Genomic DNA, 23,309 nt, shown 5'->3' with positions numbered 1-23,309 from the left:
CTTAAGCTAGCTGCCTGCAGAACTTACCTGGACTGTGAACTTACCTGGACTGTGAATCTATTGAGAATCTATTGAGCTTTGAACTTATCTGGACTGTGAACTTACCTGGACTGTGATTTACCTGGGCTGTGATTTCTATTGAGACAATAAATTGTAATGGTGCCAGGGTATCTTTGCTGATGGTGTCATCTGTGGAACAATTTTTCCAAGGGCTTCTTACTTGGAGCCATCAATTGGCTTGATATCATGGCATTTTGCATCCTTCCCTTCTGCTTGTAGCGGATTATTTATGGTGTTTGTGTAAAAACAACTATGGTCATTATCCCACAAGTATGGCTGAGTGTGTTGGGCCAACCTAAGACAAGATGCTGACAATTTGAGGTCAGACCATCCAATGACGGGTAAGGACCTTTTGTAGTATTGGACAACCTAAAACAGGCACGGTCCCTAAGCCACATACTTGTTGCTTAATTAAACAAAAGGGGGAGATGTTGAGGGGCACAGACAAGTGAAGATGGCACCTGGCACTTTGCCAGGAGGAGTGGTTTGAGAAGTAATGCCAGCAAGCCATTAAGATGATGTAGATTCCTTAATGACTGACTGCTGTATGATGTTAATTAAGTTAAGCTGTGTATAATTATTAAGATAATGAGGTTTCCTTAATGACTGATTGCTGTAACTGGATGAGGCTAAATTGATCAAGCTGTGTATTCAGTTATGTATATATACCTCTGCTGTCCTACAATAAAGCAGATCCTGCTGTATCAACCTTCACAAGTTGCTTGTCACCCCCTGGTTATTTTGCCCAGTCAGACTGTGCCATTTACTGGAAAGTATTTCTTAAAAAGAAACATCACTGTTTCCCTGGTCAGATAGTAGAAGAGATAGTGAAGAACAACACCATATTTGGCCAAAAAAACTATAAGATGCTAATAACATCATTTAAGGTAGGTAGTCCAGTGTGCAGGCTCACTCAAGGAAGCACTGCTGCTCTTTACAGCCAACAGAAATTAGAGTCTCGCCAATTATTTTAGAATTTCTTACTATTTCTCTGCATGCACTGTGTGTTTCTGTGTGAAACATTGCACCAACTAATTTCAACCATGACCATTTTATTCTCACTCCTCTTTTGTGGGAGAGGAATCAGGAGGGGCTTCCAGGTGGTTCTGGGTCAATATTTGTCCCCAGGTGTTGTGGAGTGTTAACCACAGGGGCAGCCATGGAAGGACTTCTCTGGTGGGTCTCCAGGGGCCTCCCCTATGTCAGCCAGCTGATAGTGCCATAGCAAGGGCCTGGGGTTATCACTGTGGCCCTGCCCTGGGTGGCCTGGGGGTCCTCAAAAAGTGTCCTCTGGCTTCCTCTGGAGCAGTTCTCCTCCCAGAGTGGTCAGCAGGCAGGAGTCTCAGTGTCCTGGCCTCTGGAGTCACTCACTGCCACTTCCTGGTCGTGGATTGGTAAGAGACTAGCCCTGTCCTGTGTGGAGGGGAGAGTGTGAACAGCTGGAGGGAATCAGGAGGCAGGGCACTGGGGCCTCCTGGTGGCTGAGTCTGTTCCTGACTGTCCCCCTGGAGGCCTCCTGCCTGGAGGATCCTCTGTTTTCCTAGCAGCAGGATTCTGCAGAAAACAGTTGTCAACTGTGCTGTCCTCAGGCATTTGACCATGATAAGTTACACACCCCAGGGTGCCTCCTTATAATTTTGAGGTCAGGTTGCATTAGCTATCACAGACATTCAAATAAGAAAGTTTTAAAAATTCATTCCTGCTTTCCATCTTTGTACAAATGAGACCTTCATCTATTGCCACCCACCTTTGCCTGGAAATGTCATATGGGCATTTCCTGTCCTCTGCAAAGACCCAGGATGTGTGCTCCAGATTCTGTTTGAAAAGTTTCTACATTTCCTTCAATCTAAAAATCTCTATTTTCTAGCTACAGAAACTTGGGTTGAAAGTTATCTTTTAGTATTTGAAGATGTTATTTGTGTTCCTTTTTTTCCACTGCCTCCCTTCTTTCCCCTTTCCCTCCCTCCCTCCCTCCCCTCCTGTCCCTCCTTCTCCCGCTCCTCTCTTCTTTATATGATGTGTTATTTTGCAGCAGGTCTTATTATTCTACCAGCATTATTAGTCTATATTAATTAGCTTAACAGTTTTTTGAGTAATGAATCCACTCTGAGTTATATTTGAGGTAAAATAGAAGCTCTTCATTAATTTGTCTGCCTGTTTACAGATTTAGTCTCTGCTCAGAACCCTCTGTCCAGGCAATGTGCCTCTGTATCTGCTGAGGAATTTGCATGGGCTCTGCACCAGCCCAGCTGCCACATTTTATAAACAAAGTCATTGCCATGAGACCTGAGCTGAATCAGGCAGGCAGGGAAAGCAAGATGATGTCCCAGATACCGTAGTTCATGTTTCTGTGGCACTGGGACTTCAGTGTCTTCATAATCATATGCTGGGTTTCTGTTCTCGCAACTAAAAGGCTCAGGGGTCACTCCAGTTAAACTGGGCTAACTGGTCTGCACAAAATAACCACACAAGAGACACAAATACCTTTTTCTTTGGGGTCTCTGTGATGGCTCCTCTGACCTTAAGGGTCCTCAGAAAGAGAAAGCACACGATGATCCCTTTTATTGAGGAGAAGCTATTCAAATGAGGCAAGGGGTCAGGTTTCAGGCGGCTGAGTCTATCTTCATGATGTCCACTGTCAGCAGCTTGACTGACACCTGGGTAGGCCACACCCAAGGGCACAGTAAGAGAAGGGGACACACACAAGGCACTTCCATGGAAGATTCCATCCTAAACAGGGCAAGGGGTTATATTACAAAGGAACATGTGAGCATAACTTCACCCATGGGGCTGTAGCAAGACACACCCATGCACAAGATAGCAACCCTCAGACCCAAGAAGGGTGGGGAAAGCTCTGCCACATTTCTGTGACTGAGCGCCTCAGCACCCAGCTGGGGAGTGTGACTCAGTCATGTGCAAGGTTGGTCTCCCACAGTCATAGAATTGGAAAAGGCATTAAACATGTGCTGGGAAATTATGGTGAATTCCAATATGGGATTAATTATGAGCTGATCACACATCCCTGGAGAATGGATGTTAAATGATATTTCAAAGTACATATTATGAAATGTGCACCTGTGTATGAGTGTGTGTGTGTGTGTGTGCTGAGAGATAGAGAGAGAGAGATAGATTAGGGTCCACTTCTGATTTTCTTGATTGATGATGTCTTTGGGGACAAGGTGATGACCCAGTCCCCAGGCTCCCTGGCTGTGTCTGTAGGACACATGGTCACCATCAGCCGCAAGTGTAGCCAGAGTCTTTTATCCAACCACAAGGACTACATGGCCTGGCCCCAGCAGAAGCCAAAATGGGCTCCCAGGCTCCTCTTCTGGGCATCCAAATGGGCAGCTTGAATCCCATGCAGCTTCAGGGGCAGTGGGTCAGGGGCAGATTTCCCTCCCTGTCAGCAGCCCCAGGTTGAGGACATGGCAGATTGTGCCAGTAGCAGCACCACAGTGCTCCTCCCAAGAGCCTTAGCCTCAGACATAAGCCTCCACTAGGCTGAGGGTCAGGGAGCTTTTGCTCAGCTACTTCCCCCTCACAGGGCTCTGGGCTTTCCTGCTTCCTCTCCCCTCACAGGTGACATATTTTGATTGATTTCTTGGAGGATTTGCAGGGCCTAGGAGAAAATCAAGAATGGAACCTTTATTGGCCTTGTATCTGCTTGTTCATCTCATGGGAGTCACCAAGCCCAAGGCTGGGCAGGTCTCCTGGGGACAGAACAAGCATTTTCAGGTGACAGGAATCTGCGTGTTTTCATGGACAGATCATGTGACTGAGCAGACATTAGTCTTCACCTCAAAGGAGATTCTGGTAACTTCCACACTCTGATGACTAGTACTTCCCTGTGTCTCATCCAATATAGAAGGTACCAACTTTTATTACTTGTCCCCCTGGCCTCCTTCATGACTTGTAATCTCTTTCCACCTTGGTCCCTCCAGTATGAGACTCTTCACCCAGCATTTCAACCCCCCTCATATAGACTCTGACACTCTCTCTCTCTCTCTCTCTCTCTCTCTCTCTCTCGTTAACCTCTCTCTATTATTACCTACCCCTCTGTTTTCATCCTTTTTCAGACCCTGCCTTCTGAGGAGCCTTTCTGGTGAGGTCCTTTGTAAGTGGTCCCCTGTTCTCCCTCCTCTTGTGGTCATCTGCTCGAACTTCTGTCAGCTGTTATTAAAGTTTCCACTTTAGTTCCAAAGTTCATTACAAAATTGCATAAAATAAGTTTCTGGGCAAAAGATGAATTTCCACTCCAGTTGAAGACCTCTCATTCTTTACCAGAGTTCTATCCAGGGCCCAGGGCCTGCACCCTCTGCAGTGTCCACGCTCATCCTGTCTGCTCATTCAGAAGGCACCTGGACACCTCTGTGTTGTCCTCCACATGCCAGGCCAGGCTGTTGCAGCTGACAGGGCCACTCATGGGTTTGGCCTGAGCTATCACCCAGGCAGTCATGGTCCATAGATCTCAGCTCCACCTGTTGCCTGAGTTCCAGCACCTTCCTCTCACAGGGCAGAGAATCTGCTGAGCTGCTGCCCAGATCTGCAGCACAGGTGGCAGCTGGGACCCCAGGCAGGGAGGTTTTTGTGCAGGGCTGCACCACTGTGGGAGGAACCTGTGTACTCTGGACACAGTAATATACTCCAGCATCCTTAGTCTCCACCCTGCCAATTCTCAATGTGAAATCTGTCCCTGATCCACTGCCACTGAACCTGTCTGGGACCCCAGTGTCCCTGTTGGAAACCTTATATATTAGGCGCTGTGGAGCCTGGCCTGGCTTGTGCACAACCCAGTTCAAATAGGTGTTTCCATCACTGTGTAGGAGGCTCTGACTGGACCTGCAGGAGATGGAGACTGACTGTCCAGGGGTGACAGGCTCAGAGAGAGGAGTCTGGGTCAGCACAACATCCCCACTGGTTCCTGCAAAAATCATAGTTCAATGAAAGATTATGTAAATACTTTAGAAAAAATTTTGCATTTTCCTTTATTGTATATTTCAGGCTAAATAATTTTTGGTGTTTTGATTTATACAATAAAATTATTCATATTGAAAACCATCTCAAATATTATAAGCTATAAGAACCTCTCTAGAATTTACCTACACCATCCTCCTATATTATGTGGCGACTTCCATCAGAGCCCTGTCGCTTGCTCCTTCTGGAATACTCTCTCACATTAATTGACCTCAGCTGCCTCATCCTGAAGGACAGACCTGCACATTCCTCATGTGGACAGAGCACACATGACAGAATGGGAGCCCAGAACTCACCCCCTCCCTCTTTTCCCTCCTTATCTCCTCTGTCCTCACCAGGGATCCAGAGCAGCAGCAGCCCCAGGAGCTGAGCAGGGAGCCTCATTTTGAGAAGCTGAGCTGAGGAGTCCTGGTGAGTCAAGGCCAGGTTAGAGCTGAGCTTTTATGTCAGCCTTGAAGGAAGGCTCTCCCCAGGGAGCAGCATGCAAATGCCCTGGTGGGTGCTGGCTAGAGGGAATGAGGGAGGGTGTGACCTGCCTTGTGAGTCCAGGATCATCAGATGTCTTACATATTTGGAGGAAATTTAATGGAGGGACAGCCCAGGGTGCCTGTGGCATGGACTTTATGCTTCATCATGGAAGCCTTGTGTGTGGAGGGTCATGGTGCCCAGTGCCTGCCATCCTAAGTCAGCACAGACACAGGATGTGGAGGCTGCCCGCAGGTCAGCCTCTGAGAAGGGAACAGCAACCCTGCTGGCTCCCTCCCAGCTTGGTGACAAGTTCCACCTCACAATATTGATATTTAAATTTCTATCATCCACACCATGGGGTAGAGGTATTTCAAGGGGTTCTGGTGTCTGCTGTGACCTGGAGAAATAGCAGAATGTCAGAAACAGTGTTAGATGTTGATATTTTTAGTGCTAGTAAATGAAAGCTGAGCACCTGGATCAAAACAAGATAGTCGGAAACGATAGTTGTGTTTTAGCTGAGACCCTGTTACCCTGCTCAAGGACAGAGGAGAAGGGACATGTCCACTTGAGGCAGTGAGTGTGAAATTCCCTGGTGCAAGATTTATTAACTGGTGGACATCCTGTCTTAGTTCTGTCCATGTATGTGACACATCAGAGTCATCCAAACTTTTCCCAAAAGAGGAACCCCTTGAGGCCACTGGACAAAATGGATGACCCTTTTTGTGTGGAATCCCTTCTATCTACAGTGAGAATCATGGCCCTGATTGTCTCTGGTGCATTGTTTCCCACCAACATTTCTCTGACTGAAATCAACCTCTTGACATTGGCCTGCCCTCCATTAGATAGCCTCATGCCCACTGGTGAATGTACCTTGATCCTGCTCTGATACCCCTTGCCAGGACACAACTCACTTTACACACAGGTACAGATGCTGTGTCAATTGACTTTGTCACTGTGAAAAAAACCTGGGGGGAAAACACTTTAGAGGAGGGAAGAGTTACTCTGGGTCACGGTTTCAGTCCAGGATCAGTTGGCTCCAAGGCAGAAGTATCATGGCGGAAGGGCTGGGTGGAGGAAAGCTGCTCATCCATGGGTCCAGGAAGGTAAGAGGAAGGGCTCAGGGTAAAGTAGCATCCTCTAGGGCACAATCTCAGTGACCCTCTCCTTCCCACTAGGTTCTACCCCCCAAATTCATTTAAATAATTCGCCCATCAAATGGATGAGTACCGTAATGAGGACTTCACCCTGTGAGACTTTGGGGGACCCTTCACTTGTGAACTGTAACAGAAGCCCTCCTCCCACTGGGGCCGCACTGCAGTGTGTCTTCCTCACCATGCTCCAATTTGACCTGGACAAGGGCCTGCACTAACACCATCTACATGAGAAGACACCCTTTTCCCTTGCTCCAGTGTTCTCTCCACCACCCAGGTGTCCTCTGTTGCTGCAGTGGTGTGGAGGGTGTTCCAGCCCAGTCCTCTGACACACCTTTCTCCTCACCAAGCATGTGCCCCCAGCCTTGCACCAGCCTCTGGGGACAGTGTTCTTTTAGGACCTGGGTGAGATTTGGTGACAGAATAAAGACAGGTTAGGAAACACGGTAGACTCAGGGCAGAGGAGCAGCTGGTCCAGGAGACCTTTAGCTTCTGAAGCCAAAGCTCAGGAGGAGCTGGTGGAGGGGCACAAGTAATAATGAGAGGATCTCAGGGAACCCATGGCCTTATGGGTGACACAACCTGCAGACAGGGAGGGAGCTGACCTTTCAGTCGTGGAAGGGCCAACTCCTGACCTTGGCAGCCACATGGTCAACATCCTTCCCTTCCTTGCCAACCACAGTGCCTGAACTTGATGTGTTTTGTCCCTTTCTGTTGCTTCCTGTTACCCTCTTTGCATTTCTGGCTGGTAACAATGATGATTTTTCATGCCCAGGTCTTCAAGGAGTCAGGTATAGAGGAAGCCTCTCAGGACTAAATATTATGCTCAGGTATAAAAAGGAAGAGGTCAGTCACTTCTCCTGCAGGGTGTGGTGCTGTGACAGAGCTCATGAACCTCGTCTTGGTTGGAGAGTGAGCAGGAGAAGTGTGTCCTGAACCTTGATGAGACCAAGAGGTCTCTCTGCTCACAGGAATGAGGGATGGTTCTCTCCTGTGCCTTTCAGGAAATACATTTTCTCTAGCAAATCTGTGATGCCCTGGCCTATGCTGGGACACCTGGGGATACTTGGTCAGGCCTGAGAGGAGCCTCCCTGCAGCTGTACCCAGCCTGCCCAGCCCTGTTGATTTGCATGTGCCCACAGCACAGCCCACTGCCCAGAGGACTTCTTAAGAGGCTGCTCACACCCTGTGCAGGAGTCAGTCCCAGTCAGGACACAGCATGGCCATGAGGGCCCCTGCTCAGCTCCTGGGGCTCCTGCTGCTCTGGCTCCCAGGTAAGGAGGGATACACTGGGGATGTGCTCAGACCAATTTCATCAGTGCTGCCTGGTGTTGAGGAAAATCCTCTTATGACATTATTAATAGTGTACATATTTCTTCTTATGTGTTCAATTGTAGGTGCCAAATGTGACATCAGGATGACCCAGTCTCCAAGCTCCCTGTCTCAATCTCAAGGAGAAACAGTCACCATCAAGTGCCAGGCCAGTCAGGGCATTAGCAATGTCTTAAGCTGGTACCAGCAGAAACCAGGGCAAGCTCCTAAGCCCCTGATCTATTATACCAACCGTTTGCAATCTGGGGTCCCCTCGAGGTTCAGTGGCAGTGGATCTGGGACAGATTATTCTCTCACCATCAGCAGCCTGGAGCCTGAAGATTTTGCCACTTATTACTGTCAACAAGGTAACAGTTACCCTCCCACAGTGACACAGGCCATTACAAAAACCTCCCAGGGAGCAGAAGTGTGAGGCTGGGCTGCCCCAGCTGCTCCTCCTGCTGCCTCCACCTGCTGAGGGCACTGCTCAGGGGCAACCAGACTCTGAGGGTCACTGGATTGGGGGATTCTAGGCCTGAAGAAGTTCCTCTGCACTCTGTTTCTTTCTCCTTTTCAGCCCTACACTCAACCATCAGATCAGGCCCACATAGGTGGGGTCCCTGAAGGTGTGTGCCCTGCTCTGTGCAGTAGTGCTCCACCAACCAGTGAGTGACAGGAAGCTAAAAGAAGGCAAATCAGGAGAAGCACCTTGATGAGTTCTTACCCTGTGGGTGCAGGACTCTGGTGCTGGGTGAGCTCAACCTAGATGCTCAGGGGAACAGAATTGGTGTTCATTTCAGAAAAATGAAGAGACAGTCAGTTCTTATGACAGAGATGACACTACAAAAACTGTGGAAAGTCTTCTCCATAGAAATGTTCTATGTCAGCCTCATATGCAAAGTCACCTGGTGTATAAAGTGGGCTCAACATCAGTAATCATCAGAGAGTGAAAGTTCTAACAAGCCACCAAAAACCTTCAACAGAAAGACCATAAAACTGACCCATAAATAGCATCAAGCAGCCTGAGGAATGATCTAGAACATGCTCATGTGTTTGGAAATGTGAAGTGGTACCTGAGTTGGACCATGCAAGCACCTGTGATCCAGGCCTTCCACTCAGAGCACATGCAGATTTTCACAGATCTTTATGTACAGGGACCACACAGCATTATCTGTGATAACTGCAACCTGAATCATCTAAGTGCCAATCAAGAGTAGAATGGATAAATAAAAGAAGGGAAGCCCATCCAAGGAAATAGTACACACCAGTGAAAAAATTTACTGCATTCAGGAACCCGTCAAGAGTACACAAGAACTAGATACACTAGAGCTCGTTACCCATGATTTTATTCTTTGAGGCTCAAAAACTGGCAAACTTTTGATAATTAAAGTTAGCTTAGAAATTGCATGAGAAAAATGGGGTTCAATGATTAGTTATTCTTGCTTGAGAGTCTTGTACCTAACATTTTGCAGACATTATTCTCTTTCCTCCTCTTAAGAAATCTCCCATAGGCACACAGAATTTCCCTTGTATGTTGTGAGTTGCTTTTCTCTTGTGGCTTTCAAAACTATCTCTATAAATTTCCATAATTTGTTTATATTATGTTTTACTGTGACCATCTTTAGGTTGGTTCTATTTGGGACCTTCAAGCATTCAGTTAATCTGAATGTCCATATTCCTCCTATAATCTAAGAAATTTTCAAGAATTATTACTTTTAACAATTTTTTTCCTCATTAAATGTCTCCTGTTTTTATGGATTACATATATGCATTTCTTGTTTTTTTTTTGAACCTGTCCCATACAGCCAGTATGTTTTATCCATGCCACTTTTTCTTTTTTTGTGTATTCTCTTATGAGGGGATAGTTTCACACACTCTAATTCACAGGGCCTTTCTTCTCCAGGGTGGAGTTTGCTTTTGAGCTCTCTATACAATTTTCTCATCTCAGTCAGTATCTTCTTCAGCTCTAGAATTTCTGTCTGAGGGAAAAATTGATACAACCATAAGATTTTCTTTGTAGCAAGATAGATTTATATATGTCAGAACAAAAGTGAGTTTGAGCAGCCTGGAATGATTTGAGGCATGCCAAGGCAGGAGGTTGGATGGTGTGTGTGGTCACTACTTTGACACGTGTCTCTTTCTTACTTTATCTTTTTTTTTTCAATGCTGGGCATGAAATCCAGGGCCTCATGCATCCCAGGCAACACTCTACCTCTTAGCTACACCCAGCTCTTTGCTCATAACTGAAACTCCAGGAATGTGGCTGGGCTTAGATTTCATGGATCCGTCCTACTTATACCTTGAGCAATTAGACAAATCAAGAGAGGAGAGACAATCTGACCCTGCCCTGCAAGTATCCTAGAGAAGGACCATGACAGTGGGATGGGGAGAGGAAGGAGGAAGAGAATCTGACATGTAGCCTTAACTTTGGAGAAGCAGAGAGTCAGAGACCTGGGATCCAATGAGAAATCCCCTCAGCACAGCCCTTATGTTCCCAACAAATAGAGAGGATTTTATTTATTCACGTCCCACTGAACTGAGATAAAGAAACCAGAAGCCCCATCTTAAAGCATCTGGAGAGACATATTCAGAATATTTAAAATACTTCTTTTAAGCTGGGCCTCTTGTCTCCTGCTTTTTGCTGGGCTATGGACTGGAGAAGAGGATGGACACAACATTAGCCCTTGACACCTGGTTTAGACCTCAGCTCTGCCTGACCTCAGTGACTGACCTGGGTGGACATTTCTGCTGTGACCTTTTCCCGGGTTCCCAGGAGTGACAGCTGGTTTTGTGGCTTCTCTCTGAGTGTGTCTGTGTCATGAGGTGAACTGGTGGCTGAGCTGTCTTCCTGGAGCTGCAGAACATCAGTGTGGAGAGCAGAGGGCACAGAACATCAGTGTGGCTCACCTCAGGTTCCTCTCACTGAATTCTCTGCTAGGATGTTCCATTCTTCACCCACCAGAGGGCGACGTGCACCTGCAAATAAACTCACCAGAGCCTCAGCCCTGGAGAGGCTGATCTAGTTTTCAAGCATAAATTTAATTATACACTTTTAAGTGTTCAGAGGAGGACATTATAGGAAATGACAAGACACCAGGGTCTCTCACTACTGTCACTAAGGTTTTCTTTTTTCCATTCATAGCACTCAGGTAGGATGGAGGTCACCAATGCCCACATGTCACAGCTGGCACCACAGACACCTACCTGTCCTCTAGGGCCAGGCAGCACCTTCTCCACAGAGTCACATGGGAACTCAGACTCAGGGGCTCCAGCCTGTGTGTTTGCACCATGTGGAGCCCATGGCCTCCAGTGGCTGCTGGAGAAAACAAGGCCTGGAATGTGAGTGACTTACTGAATGTCATTTTACTTCTTTCAAAACATCTTTTCTGAAAAAGAAAAATAACTTTGCTGTTTCCCAAGTGAAACTGTACAAGAGATTACAAAGAATAACTCTATATTTTGCCAGAAAAAAACTATTCCTAACCTCCTCTGCAAGGTGCTAATAATAAGCACAGGACTTCAGAGTGTCTGCTAACCCAGTGCAGCACTGTTGCTCTCTACAGCCAACAGAAAGTGTGGTTCCTATACTTCATTGACATTCTGGCCATTTCTCTGCATGCCCCATGATCTCCTGTGTGAAATAGTGCCCAACCCAGCAGGTTCATATGTCAGCATTTTACTCTCCCCATCTTTCTGTGAGAGAGGAATCAGGAGGGGCTTCCCAAGTGGTTCTGGCTCAAGGTTTGTCCCCAGGAGTTGTGAGGTGTTAATCATAGGGGCAGCCATGGAAAGACTCCTCTGGTGGGTCTCCAGGGGCCTCCCCTATGTTGGCCAGCTGAGGCTGCCATTGGCAAGGCCTGTGGTTCTCACTGTGGTCCTGCCCTGGGCTGCCTGGAGGTCCTCACCAGGGGTCCCATGGCTTCCTCTGGAGCAGTTCTCCTCCCAGAGTGGTCAGCAGGCAGGAGTCTCAGTGTCCTGGCCTCTGGAGTCACTCACTCAACTTCCTGGTCCTGGATTGGTAACAGGCCAGCCCTGTCCTGTGTGTGGGGAGATTGTTGAACAGCTGGAGAGGACTCAGGAGGCAGGGCACTGGGGCCTCCTGGTGGCTGAGTCTGTTCCTGACTGTCCCCCTGGAGGCCTTCTGCCTGGAGGATCCTCTCAGCTTTCCTAGCAGCAGGATTCTGCAGGAGACAGTTGTTAACTGTGCTGTCCTCAGGCATTTCACTCTGGTTGTTATACACCCCATGAACATTATTATAATTATGAGTATACAGTCGATTACATATTAAAACATTGTTTAAATAAGAAAAAAAAGATTCACAAACTCATTCTTATTTTATGATCCTCTGCAACTGAACCTTTCCTCTGCTGTCACCTGCCTTTGCTAGAAGAGTCATGTGGGCGATTCCTGTCCTGTGCAAGTGCAGATGACATGCTCTCCAGTTTTGTGTTAAAAGGTCTCTACATTTTCCTTAGAAATGCTGATTTTCTGACTATAGAATTTGGTTGGACCTGGTTTTTCAGTACTCTCAGGAGGGGTTTCTGTTCCTCTCCATCCACTGCCTTCCTCTCTTCCTCCCTCCCCTCCCTCCCTCCTCCCTCTCCCTCTCTCTCTCTCTCTCTCCTTTGTTGTTTCCAGTTTGTTTTATTACTTGACCAGGAATATTAATCTAGGGTAATTAGCTTCACATTTTTTCCTACTTAATCCACTCCAAGTAATTTGAGTTAGAATAAAAGCTCTTCATTAATCCTCTGCCTAAGCATAGTGTCAGAGGCTCTGCTAGGCCCCACAGTCCAGGCAGTTTGCTTCCTCATGAGCTACTGTCTTCACAGAGGCCCCTGCAGCCCTTTCAGTGCCCACATATCATAAAGGAGGACTCTGCCACGAGACCTGAGCTGTGTCAGACAGGCAGGGGCAGCAGGTTGGTGTCCCAGACCCTGGTGTGCATGTTCCTGTGGCTCTGGGCTTCATGGTAGCAACTTAAGTACTTCAGTGGCCTCAGAGTAATACTCTGTGGAGTTGGAATAGCAATTAGAAGATGGACTGGGAAACAGTGGCCACTTCCATTTGGGTCTTACTGTTTGCTGACTCACAAGACCCTGGCAAAGGGATTGTAAATAGTATTTCAAAGTACAAATGACACATTGTGTGTGCTTGTGTGTATGTGTGTGTTTGTGTGTGTGTGTTTGTGTGTGTGTGTATTCATAGTTCATTGTTCATTTCCCTGATGGCAAGTGCCTGTGGGGACAGCATGATGACCCAGTCTCTGTGTCTGCAGGAGACATGGTCACCATCAGCTGCAAGTCCAGTCAGTGTCTCTTATCCAACCAGAGCATGACAGGGCCTGGAACCAGCAGAAACCAGGACAGGCTCCTGTTCTGATCCTCTCCTGGGTGTCCCCACGGGCAGCTGGGGTCTCAATGAGGTTTAGTGGCAGGGGTCAGTGACAGCTTTCCTCAGCAGGCTCCAGGGTGAGGCAGAGAATTACTCTTAGCACCATCACATGATCCCCCCACAGAGCTTCAGACTCAAGACATGAACCTCCTGCCAGGCCATGGTCAGCAAATCTTTGCCAGCTGCTTCCTTTTCAAAGGACATTCAAGTCTCCTACTTGCTGAGATGTCATATGTCTGATTTATTCCTTGGATCGTTTTCAGGGCCCAGGAAACATGTCAGTTTTAGATACTAAGCTAAATAAAAATAGGACTAATCTGTGACCCAAGTATCTCTCTGCTGGACATTAACTCAAGGGAATCAGGTCACCAACTGATAAAGATGACCACACAGCCATGATCACTGCAGAATTCTTCCCAGTATCTATGAAGAGACAGTCAGAGGCTCACTTGGCAGGTGACAGGACAAAGGAATAGGCTCTTTCCAGGACAAAGACAGGAGAGGCACAGTTAGGAGGCCGTTGCCAGCATCTGGGTGGGCCTGGAGGTTTCCTTGGTGCTGGGCGATTAAAGTGGGAGGAGCAGAGAAGAGTGCACTTTGGAGATGGAGGTGAACAACCTGCTGTGGTTTCTGTGGCCAGTGGGGGGCACCTGGGCTCCCACTGCATCTCCTGCTGACCTTCCCAGCCCAGCTCTGCCTTTGGGTCAAAAGGCACAAAATACCAACAAAAGGTCAGAGACATGCCTTTTCCTTTGGGTCCTCTTGTGTCTCCTCTGACCTTAGGGTTCCCTGAAATGAGAGAGAGGAGCAAGTGCTGAACCCTTTTAGTGGGAAGAACCCATTCAAATGAGGCAAGGGGTCAGGATTCAGGGGATGGAATCTGGTGGGTTTGGGTCAACATCATATTCACCTTGACCATAATGGCTCTCCTGGGTGACCATCTCCCTCCAGTCATGCCCAGGCATCTGAGGTGGGCAGATGCCCTCAGGTCCTCACCCTTGGGCAGAATGGGAACCCCAGAGCTCATGCTCCTCCCCAAATGTTTCTCATCCCTTCTGTCCTCGCCAGGGATCCAGAGCATCAATAGCTCTGGTGGCCAGACTAGAAAACTATGAGGTGACCTGAGGGTCAGCTAGCCAGGATCTTTATGAGTCACTGAGGCAGTAGAGACCCAGAGTCACAGGGCCCCAGGGACAACTTTCCACCCTTTAGGAGACTTATGAGTGACTTTTCCAACTCTGATTCTTCCTCACATGGAGGCAGGCAGTTGAGGGGTTCCAGGCAGGGTGACTGGAGTCTGTATCGTCCCTCTGCCTCTGCTGAACCCTGTAACTGTGGGGACCACATTGTGTGATGATGCCTCTCAGTCCTGATTCACCACTGGGACCTGAAAGATCACTGTGTCTGATGGGGTAGTGCCATGACTCCTGACTTGGTCTTTTCTCTTTGTGGGGTGTGTCCCTAGGGTTGAGTTACACTCAGCTGTTTCCTTTGTAATTCTGCCCTTTGCCTGTTAGGGATAGAAGGTTCCATGGAAACTCCCTTTGTGTGTCCCCTTCTCTTGCTCTGCCTTTGGGTGTGGCCTTCCTAGATGTCAGTCACTCTGCTGACAGGAGACACCATAAAGCTAGATTCCATCCCCTGAATCCTGACCCCTTGCCTCATTTGAATGGTTTCTTCCCACTAAAAGGGTTTAGCACTTGCTCCTCTCTCTCATTTCAGGGAACCCTAAGGTCAGAGGAGACACAAGAGGACCCAAAGGAAAAGGCATGTCTCTGACCTTTTGTTAGTATTTTGTGCAGCCCAGTTTTCCTGGAGTGACCTTGAGTGTTTAGTTGTGGAATGTGACTTGTAATAATGACAGAATCAGAATATATTATGCAAAATTAATAATTCAATTTCATGAAGTTCCTTTAATTATTTATTTCAGGCAAAGTCATTTTTCTGTTTCACCTCTTTGTTTTATTAGGTTTGAATATGAATTTCACACAGAGCATCTTTTGGAGGGACCTCTAGCATTTCACTTCATCTCTTCACTAACTTGGCAAAGTCTTGCCCAGGGCAGGTCCTGCTACCTCTGCAGTGCCCATGCTCATCCTGTCTGCTCATTCAGAAGGTCCCTGGACACCTCTGTGCTTGTCCTCCACATGCCAGGCCAGGCTGCTGCAGCTGACAGGGCCACTCATAGGTGTGGCCTGAGCTGTGGCCCAGGCAGTTATGGTCCATAGCCCTGTTCCCTGAGTTCCTAGCACCTTCCTATCACAGGGTAGAGAATCTGAAGAGCTACTGCCCACATCAAAGCTCATGACAGCTCGGCCACCCACGCAGGGATGTTTTTGTTCAGAGCTACACCACTGTGGGAGGAGCATGTGTCCATTGATAGCAGTAATACACCCCAGCATCGTTAGGCTCCACCCTGCTGATTTTCAGTGTGAAATCTGTCCCTGACCCACTGCCAGTGAAACTCTCTGAGACCTCAGTGTACTGGTTGGAAACCCAATATATTAGGCCCTGTGGAGCCTGGCCTGGCTTGTGTACCACCCAGTGCAAATACGTATTTCCATTACTGTGTAGGAGGCTCTGACTGGACCAGCAGGAGATGGAGGCTGGCTGTCCAGGGGTGACTGGCTCAGAGAGAGGAGTCTGGGTCAGCACAACATCCCCACTGAATCCTGGAAAAATAACAATTCAATGAAAGTTTATGTAAATACTTTAGGAAATTTTTTTGCATGTTTTCTTTATTGTACATTTCAGGCTATATTATTTTTGTTGTTTTGATTTATACAGTAAAATTATTCATATTTAAAAACACCTCAAATGTTGTAAGCTATAAGAATCTCCCTAGAATTCCCTTCAATATCTCCCTCATGTTATGTGACAACTTTAATCAGAGACCTGTCTCTTGCTCCTTCTTGTAATAGTCTCTCACATTGATTGACCTCAGATGCCTCATCCTGGAGGACAGACCTGCACATCTCTCACATAGGTGTAGCACACATGGGCAGAATGGGGGCCCAGGGCTCACCTCCTTCCTCCATCTCCCTCCTCATCTCCTCTGTCCTCACCAGGGATCCAAAGCAGCAGTAGCCCCAGGAGCTGAACAGGGAGCCTCATTTTGAGAAGCTGAGCTGAGGAGTCCTGGTGAGTCAAGGGCAGGTTAGAGCTGAGCTTTAATGTCAGCCTTGCAGGAAGGCTCTCCCCAGGGGGCAGCATGCAAATGCCCTGGTGGGTTCTGGGTGGGGAGAGTGAGGGAGGGTGGGGCCTCCTTGTGAGCCCAGGGATATCAGATGTGTTCTATATTTAGAGGAAAGAGAGCAGAGAAATAGCCCTGGATGCCTGTGGTGAGGGCAGGAGGCCTCATCATGGAAGCCTCACTCTGTGAGGGGTCCTGATACCCAGGGCTTGTCATCCTAAGACAGCACAGATGCACAGATAAGAAGGTGGCCTGAGGCAGTCTCTGTGAGGGAAATGACCATCCTTCTGTCTTCCTCTCAGCTGAGTTGAGAAGGTGATAAGTGCCACCTCACAAGTGATGATCTTTGAAATTTCTTCCAGCCACAGCATGCAGTTGAAGAGATTCAAGATGTTCTGGTGTCTGATTTTACCTAGTGAAATACAAGAATGTCAGGGACAGTTTAGATGTCACCTTTTCCTGGCCCAGTGACTGAAATAAGAGCAGAAGTATGACAAGAAGGTGGTGGGAAGAGAAATCGATTTTCACCTGAAGATCAAGTAGCCCTGCTCAAGGAAAGAGGACAAGGAGCATGTCCCCCGAGGTAGTCACTGTGAAGCTCCTGGGGCGAGGTCTGTAACTGGTGGCCATCCTTTCCTAGTCATCTCCATGCATTTGACACTCAGAGCCACCAAACATTTCCCAGGAGATGGACGCCTGAGCCCACTGGACAGTGTGGACAAGGAGGATTCTGCATTATTTCCTTCTCATAGATTATAGAGACATCCCTCCTCATCTGTTTCTCCTTGTCAGGGACACTAGGGAGCAGGTGCCACCACTCTGGGTTTTAAAGTAGATTCCCTAGGTCAGAACTGCACCCAGGCACTCTCCCCATGTTCAGGGTTTCCATGTGCACTACTGTTCTCCTGGGACTTGCCCCAAGGTGTCTTGGGGAGAAGGTCCTTTTCCATGCACAGGGACATTGATTTCATCCCTCCTCATGAAAAACCAGCCTCTACCTCAGAGCATAGCCTGTCCAAGGAAGGGGGCATGACCCTTGTCCTTGGAAAGACTCATAGAGCATTCCTAGGCACATACCCACCCTGCTGAGTTGTTTATCTACAAAAAACATGAGAGATCTGCTGGACCAGGTGTCCCTGACTCACTCAGGCTAGATGGGGAACCATAGCAACCCCCTAGCAGCCACCAATCAGTATAAGACAGGGAAATACCTGGGATGCCAGATGACCCTCCTAGTGGTTTATGTTGGTTGATAACATATTGGGAAACCATGAAGTTCACCATGAACAACCCTCTTGGTTTAAGCCAGTCAGTTCAAATGAATCCCCCTCTTGTAGTAACCAATCACCCTTACCCAACATTTTCCTGCCAGTGAATGTGCTAATCATGTTTTAGAGTTGTTGTTTGATTTTCCTGTGGTGTGTGATGATTTATTAAGGGATGTTATGATGTATGTGAAGTCCCTGCCTTCTCCAAAGATTGTACAAAACTGCTACAAATCCTGGACTCCGGGCTTCTCAACATCACCAGTTGCTGTGTGCATGTGGAGGACCAAGCTAGCTCGCAATAAATACCTCTTTGCTGCTTACATCGTTCTTGGTCTCCGGTGGTCTTTTGGTGGTACCAAATTAGAGCATAACACTCATTCACAGGTGGGACAGAGGGAGCCTGTGTTGTGTTGGCCAACATGGCTGTGCTGCTTTTCTCCCCAGCTGAGGACCTCTGACACACCCTCTTTACTCTGTGGAACATGGGCCACCGGCAGCTGAGGACCTTGCTATGTGTCTCTTAGTTTAACTGAACCTCTGTGGCTGTCCTGCCCTGAGTGGGCAGCATCCTCTGAACCTGTGAAATGTGCCTGTTCACAGTTTCCCCAGGCTGTGGTCTTCCTGTGCTTTTTCTAAATGAGCAGAAGGAAAGGCAATGAATGAGAATAGGTTGGAACTCACTGGGCAGGAACAGGAAAAGGGCAGAGTCTCAAAGTTCCAGAGCACAGGAGCCCTTGGGAGAAAGTGGTGGGCACTGTCTTCTCCTTGCCCTAAGGACGTCCTCAGGGTGTTTCCTGGGGGATCTCATGATGGCCCTGAGCCATCTCAGGTGCAGTTTATATCTGATTATCTCAACTGATTTCCATAGTTTATGCCTGATTTACTTATAAAGATATTTTCTAGGTAAGTAGATTTCCCTTTTCCATGACTGTTCTTCAGTGTCCTATTTACTCTTTTAAATGCTCCTATTGGTGCATTGGAGTTCTGCAAAACAGATGCTTCCCTGGGCACACTGCAGGCATGGGATACACTGTGCTCCATCTTAGTCCCTGGTGCCCCCTCTTTCCCTTTCTTCCATCCCCACCCCCTCCATCTTTGTTCTTATCCTCCTTCTGTTCATTCATCTGCTCCTTTGTCATTGGTGGGCTATAGACCTCTGTGGAGCTGGGCTCACTGCTGTGCTGTGGTGTCTGTGTCCAAGCACATGGTGTCATGTGGTGCATTCCTTCCACATTTCCTCCCTGTCCCAGACCCCTGAATCTCTGTCTCTGTCTCCTTTGCCACTGATTGTCCTTCTCTCCTATGACACATTACCCCTTTTCCACTTCCTTTGCTCTAGCTTTTACATAGGAGGGTGACATGGGACCCTCACCTTCCAGAGTCTGGCTCTTTTGCTTGTCATGATGTTCTCCACTTCCATCCATTTATCAGAAAATGTCACAATTTCCTTCTTCTTTAAGGCCCCGAGTTCAGCCTGGATTGTGTGGGTGTGGACAGATCAGGAGGATCTCTGTGGCAGAAGAAGGCAGAACCCGACCACACTGCAGAGGAGCAGAGAGCTGAGGGTCCCCTCAGCCATGAGCCATGTGGGACAATTGCTTCCTGTATTTAGTTTTCTGATCCTTCTGATGAGATATGGCACTTTGATGTTGCTCCTAGTTTTCTGTGACTGAGCAACAAATTCCCACGTATTGAGCAATGTGTTTCTTCCCAGGCCTGTACCTCAGGAGTCCAGGCTGGGTCCTCAGCTCAGCCTGATAAGACTGAAATGGAGCAGTCAATAAGTAGCTCTCCTTGCTGCAGTTCAGGGTCTTCTTCCAGGTCCAGTGACTGAGGCAGAGTCATCTTTCCACAGTTGTAGGGTGAGGTCTCAATTTCCCTGTGGCCATCATAACAGAGTTACTTGAAGCTGCTCTAAGTGCTTGCACTGTGGCTAGTGCCACCTCCAAGACCAGCCTTAGACCATGTCCCACATCCAATCTTCATGGCATGAGATTTCCTTCCTCTGACTCTACATGCAGATGTGAAAGGCTTTCCTCTCTTAAATCATCTGTGTCATTATATCTATAAAATCCTTCAAAACAATTTTTCCAGAAATCCTTTTTGAATTCCTGGGGTGGATTTTGATATGGGGACTAGGTTCTTTGGGACAACCACTTAGAATCCTGACTATCTACTGCCTTTGGTTATCACCATAATGACTGGATAGCTGTTGGATGTTTGGAGTTTGGTATTTTTGGAGGATTCCATTCTCCTATGGTCAGTTGATTCCAGATATGGAGAGGATAAAGGGCTAACCTGCAGTTAGCATGGAGGTGACAATGGCTTCCCCAGTCTTCCTGTGTGTCAGCTGCAACAGGCACTAAGTCCTCAGGAACACATGGCCTGCTTCTCTCCTGGACCAACAGGCACTCCCTGCCCTCATCAGAGGCCTCAGGCTCCCTGGCAGAGCTCCATGGCCTCCCAGCTTCAGACCCTGTCTGCCTCCAAACACTGACTCTGTGACTTCCTTCCACAGGACCAGCCTGTCCCTCTCCCAGCCTTGAACAAGGCTGCTGTGCAGCCTGGGAATGTGGGGACAAGCCATGCTGTGACCTCCCAGGCTGGTCTCCCAGGCTTCAATCTTGGTGAATTATCCTATGAATTTCCACCTGAGACCTTCAGACTCACATCCCTTTGGTGTTATTTCAGTCCCCTGTGGATTCATCCTGATGCCATATGCTGATGTCTTCATGGAAACCAAACACCTACTCTTCTTGTAGGCAGCCCAGTGGCCTCTTCTGGTCCCCAGGTTTCTTCCCAGCTGGAGGAGGCGTGGCATGATTAATGCAACACTCACCCAGAGATGCTTAGATTATTGACACTGCAACTTAAGAATTGTGTGTGACATTGGGTTAGTTACTTCATTTTGCTCAAGCCTCAGTTCCTCATCTGGAACATGGGAGTAATAACATCTCTCTTATAAAGTTGTCTGAGGAATAACCTGGGTACGTTCTATGATCTTAGTTATGACTCATTGTTTTGGTTAGATCTAGTTTCATGGGAAGCAAATGTACAGACAGGTGGTTGATGGTCAATAGGTTCTTCATATTTTTATCTTTCACAAAATAATCAGAAATATCTTGAAATAAAACCAAGACCTGAGCTTGGTGGTGCTGGCCTGTGATCCCAGAAACTCAGGTGCTGAGACAGCAGGACTGCAAGTTAGTGTCCAGCATGGGAAACTTAGAACTTATCAAAATAAAAATAAATAAATGCATTTGTAAGTAAGAAAAGAGAGGGAGTGAATCTGAGTAGTAGAATGCCCCGGTGTTCATTCTTCAGTATTAAACCAAAAACCACAACCGCAAACTAAAACAACCACAAAACTAAATAACCACACAACAGCCTCAGAAATACAAAGCTGCCACCTCACACAGGTAAACACTTTGAAAGTCTCTCAGGAACTTAGAAGCTCACTGTCCTTATCCTGGGTTTTCATGCAGTTTCCCATCCTTGGCCTGTGGCTTTGGAAACTCATGGCAGTATCTGCACACTACTCTGCCTGGGTCTCAGCCCACAGAGCCAGAGAGGGTGGTCTGATGAGGGTGGGTGTAGCTAGATGATGATGATGATGATGATGATGATGATGATGATGACTTGAGGATCACTTTTCAACCCCAGAGCTCACCAACGTCCCCCTTCTGGGGCTGAGTTCAGTGTGAGGCCTGCCTAGCGCCAGGCAGACTCTGTGTTGAGCCTTCTCCCTAGGCCTCCTTTCCCCCTGCCAGTGGGTTGGGTGCTCTCCCCTCTCAGGACCAGGCCTCCTGCAGAACCTGGGCTACCTCCCCTCCCTCTGTTTCCTGATGTTCTAGCCCAGCTCAGGGCCCTGGAGCTCATTCCTGAGGAGTCCATGTGGACAGCTTCCATGCTCAGACTCTCCCATGGGCTCCAGGGCCCTCTGTCCTCCTTGTGAAGGGTGCTGTTTCCAGGCCAGTGTCCTCCTCAGTGAAGGTGGGGTCTCTGGTGTGTGAAAGTCACCAGTGTCCTTACCATCCATGGGACATGCTCCAGACTAGGCTGAGGCCAGAGAGGCATTGGCCTTGGGGCCAAGTGTAAGGAGCTCCCCAATGTGGGTGTTTTAATGAATTTTATTTTAATGCAATATTTTTAAAACGTTAAAATTCATGCAAAAATACTTCAATATGAAAAAAGTAAGAAATTAAAAAAATAATAATGGATCTATCTTGTGAATGAAGGCTTATAACTAAGGTACTGGTTTGTAATGTGGCAATCTGTATCTGGAAATTATTTTGGTCTATGAATTGTCCTGTTTCTGTCACCATGTGGAGTTGACCAGGGTTGCAGTGTGTGGTGAAGGGACGTGAGATGGGATCCACCAGAGTAGTTTAAAACCATCTCATCAGCAAACAGAAAGCTGTGCAGTGCACACAGAAACCTGTGGCATTTTGTTACGTTGGCTGTCAGGAGAGTGTCCCCATGAGGGCAGAGCCCTAGGAATCCAGTCGCATGGACCAAGAACACATCCTGCACATACATGTTTTGTGTGAGCCTGTCCTACATGTAGGATGAAGATAAAGGGCAGGCAGGGGTCTGGCTCCTAATACTCTGAGATACAAAAGCAGTTCCTCAGCTTGGCTCTGATCACAGGAGGGCCCCCTGAAGAGGAAGCCTGCTGAGCCATCTTCCTGGAAGCACACAGTGCCTTAGAATGTCCAGCAGAGGGCAACACTGAGCCCCCTGTTTCCAGGTCACCTTCAGATCCTCCAGGGGTGTAGGGAGCTCACAAGAGGTGTCTGCACCATGCATGTGGCATGCTCAGGAGCTGGAGAGAGGAGGGGACATCGGGTCATTGCTCCAGATAGAGAAATGGACCCTGGAAGCTGTTGCAGACTCTAATCTTGCTGCTAAAATGCTCAAAGATATAATTTTCTTTATTGATCTTCTCAAATTCAGGTGGGTCAAGTTTGAGCACACCAGGTGGTGTCAGCATGGACACCACGGAGCCATGCAACTTCAGAACATTGCTCTGGATTGTCATCTTACCTTAATGTCTCAGGAAAGAAACACCATGTTTAAGTTCACACACATGCAGGATAAAAGGCACAGGTTCTTTTATTCACTAGGAGAAAAAAAAAAAACAGAATTCCAACGTTAATCTTCCAAATGCTCCAATAGACAACAGCAGGGAGGTGGAGGTTGATTATTCTCTTCACATTGAGCTCAGATGAAGACAGGAGAAGCTCAGTCCTAAAGTATCAAAAGAAACAAATTCAGAGTATTTATAACCATTTATATTGGCCCTCTTTTATCCTGCTGTGTCTGGACTCTTGCCTGGACATAGAGGATAGACACAACCTCTTTGTTTTGCCTTAGCAGCTGCAGATAAACTCACCATCACCTCAGTCCTGGAGAGGCTGATTTATATTTCAAGCATAAATTTAATTTCACACTTTTACCTGTTAAGACAGCCTCATTATAGGAAATGA

Source organism: Urocitellus parryii, chromosome 12, assembly GCF_045843805.1.
Source record: "Urocitellus parryii isolate mUroPar1 chromosome 12, mUroPar1.hap1, whole genome shotgun sequence".
Lineage (NCBI taxonomy): Eukaryota > Metazoa > Chordata > Mammalia > Rodentia > Sciuridae > Urocitellus > Urocitellus parryii.
Note: the sequence above shows the minus strand (reverse complement) of the source record.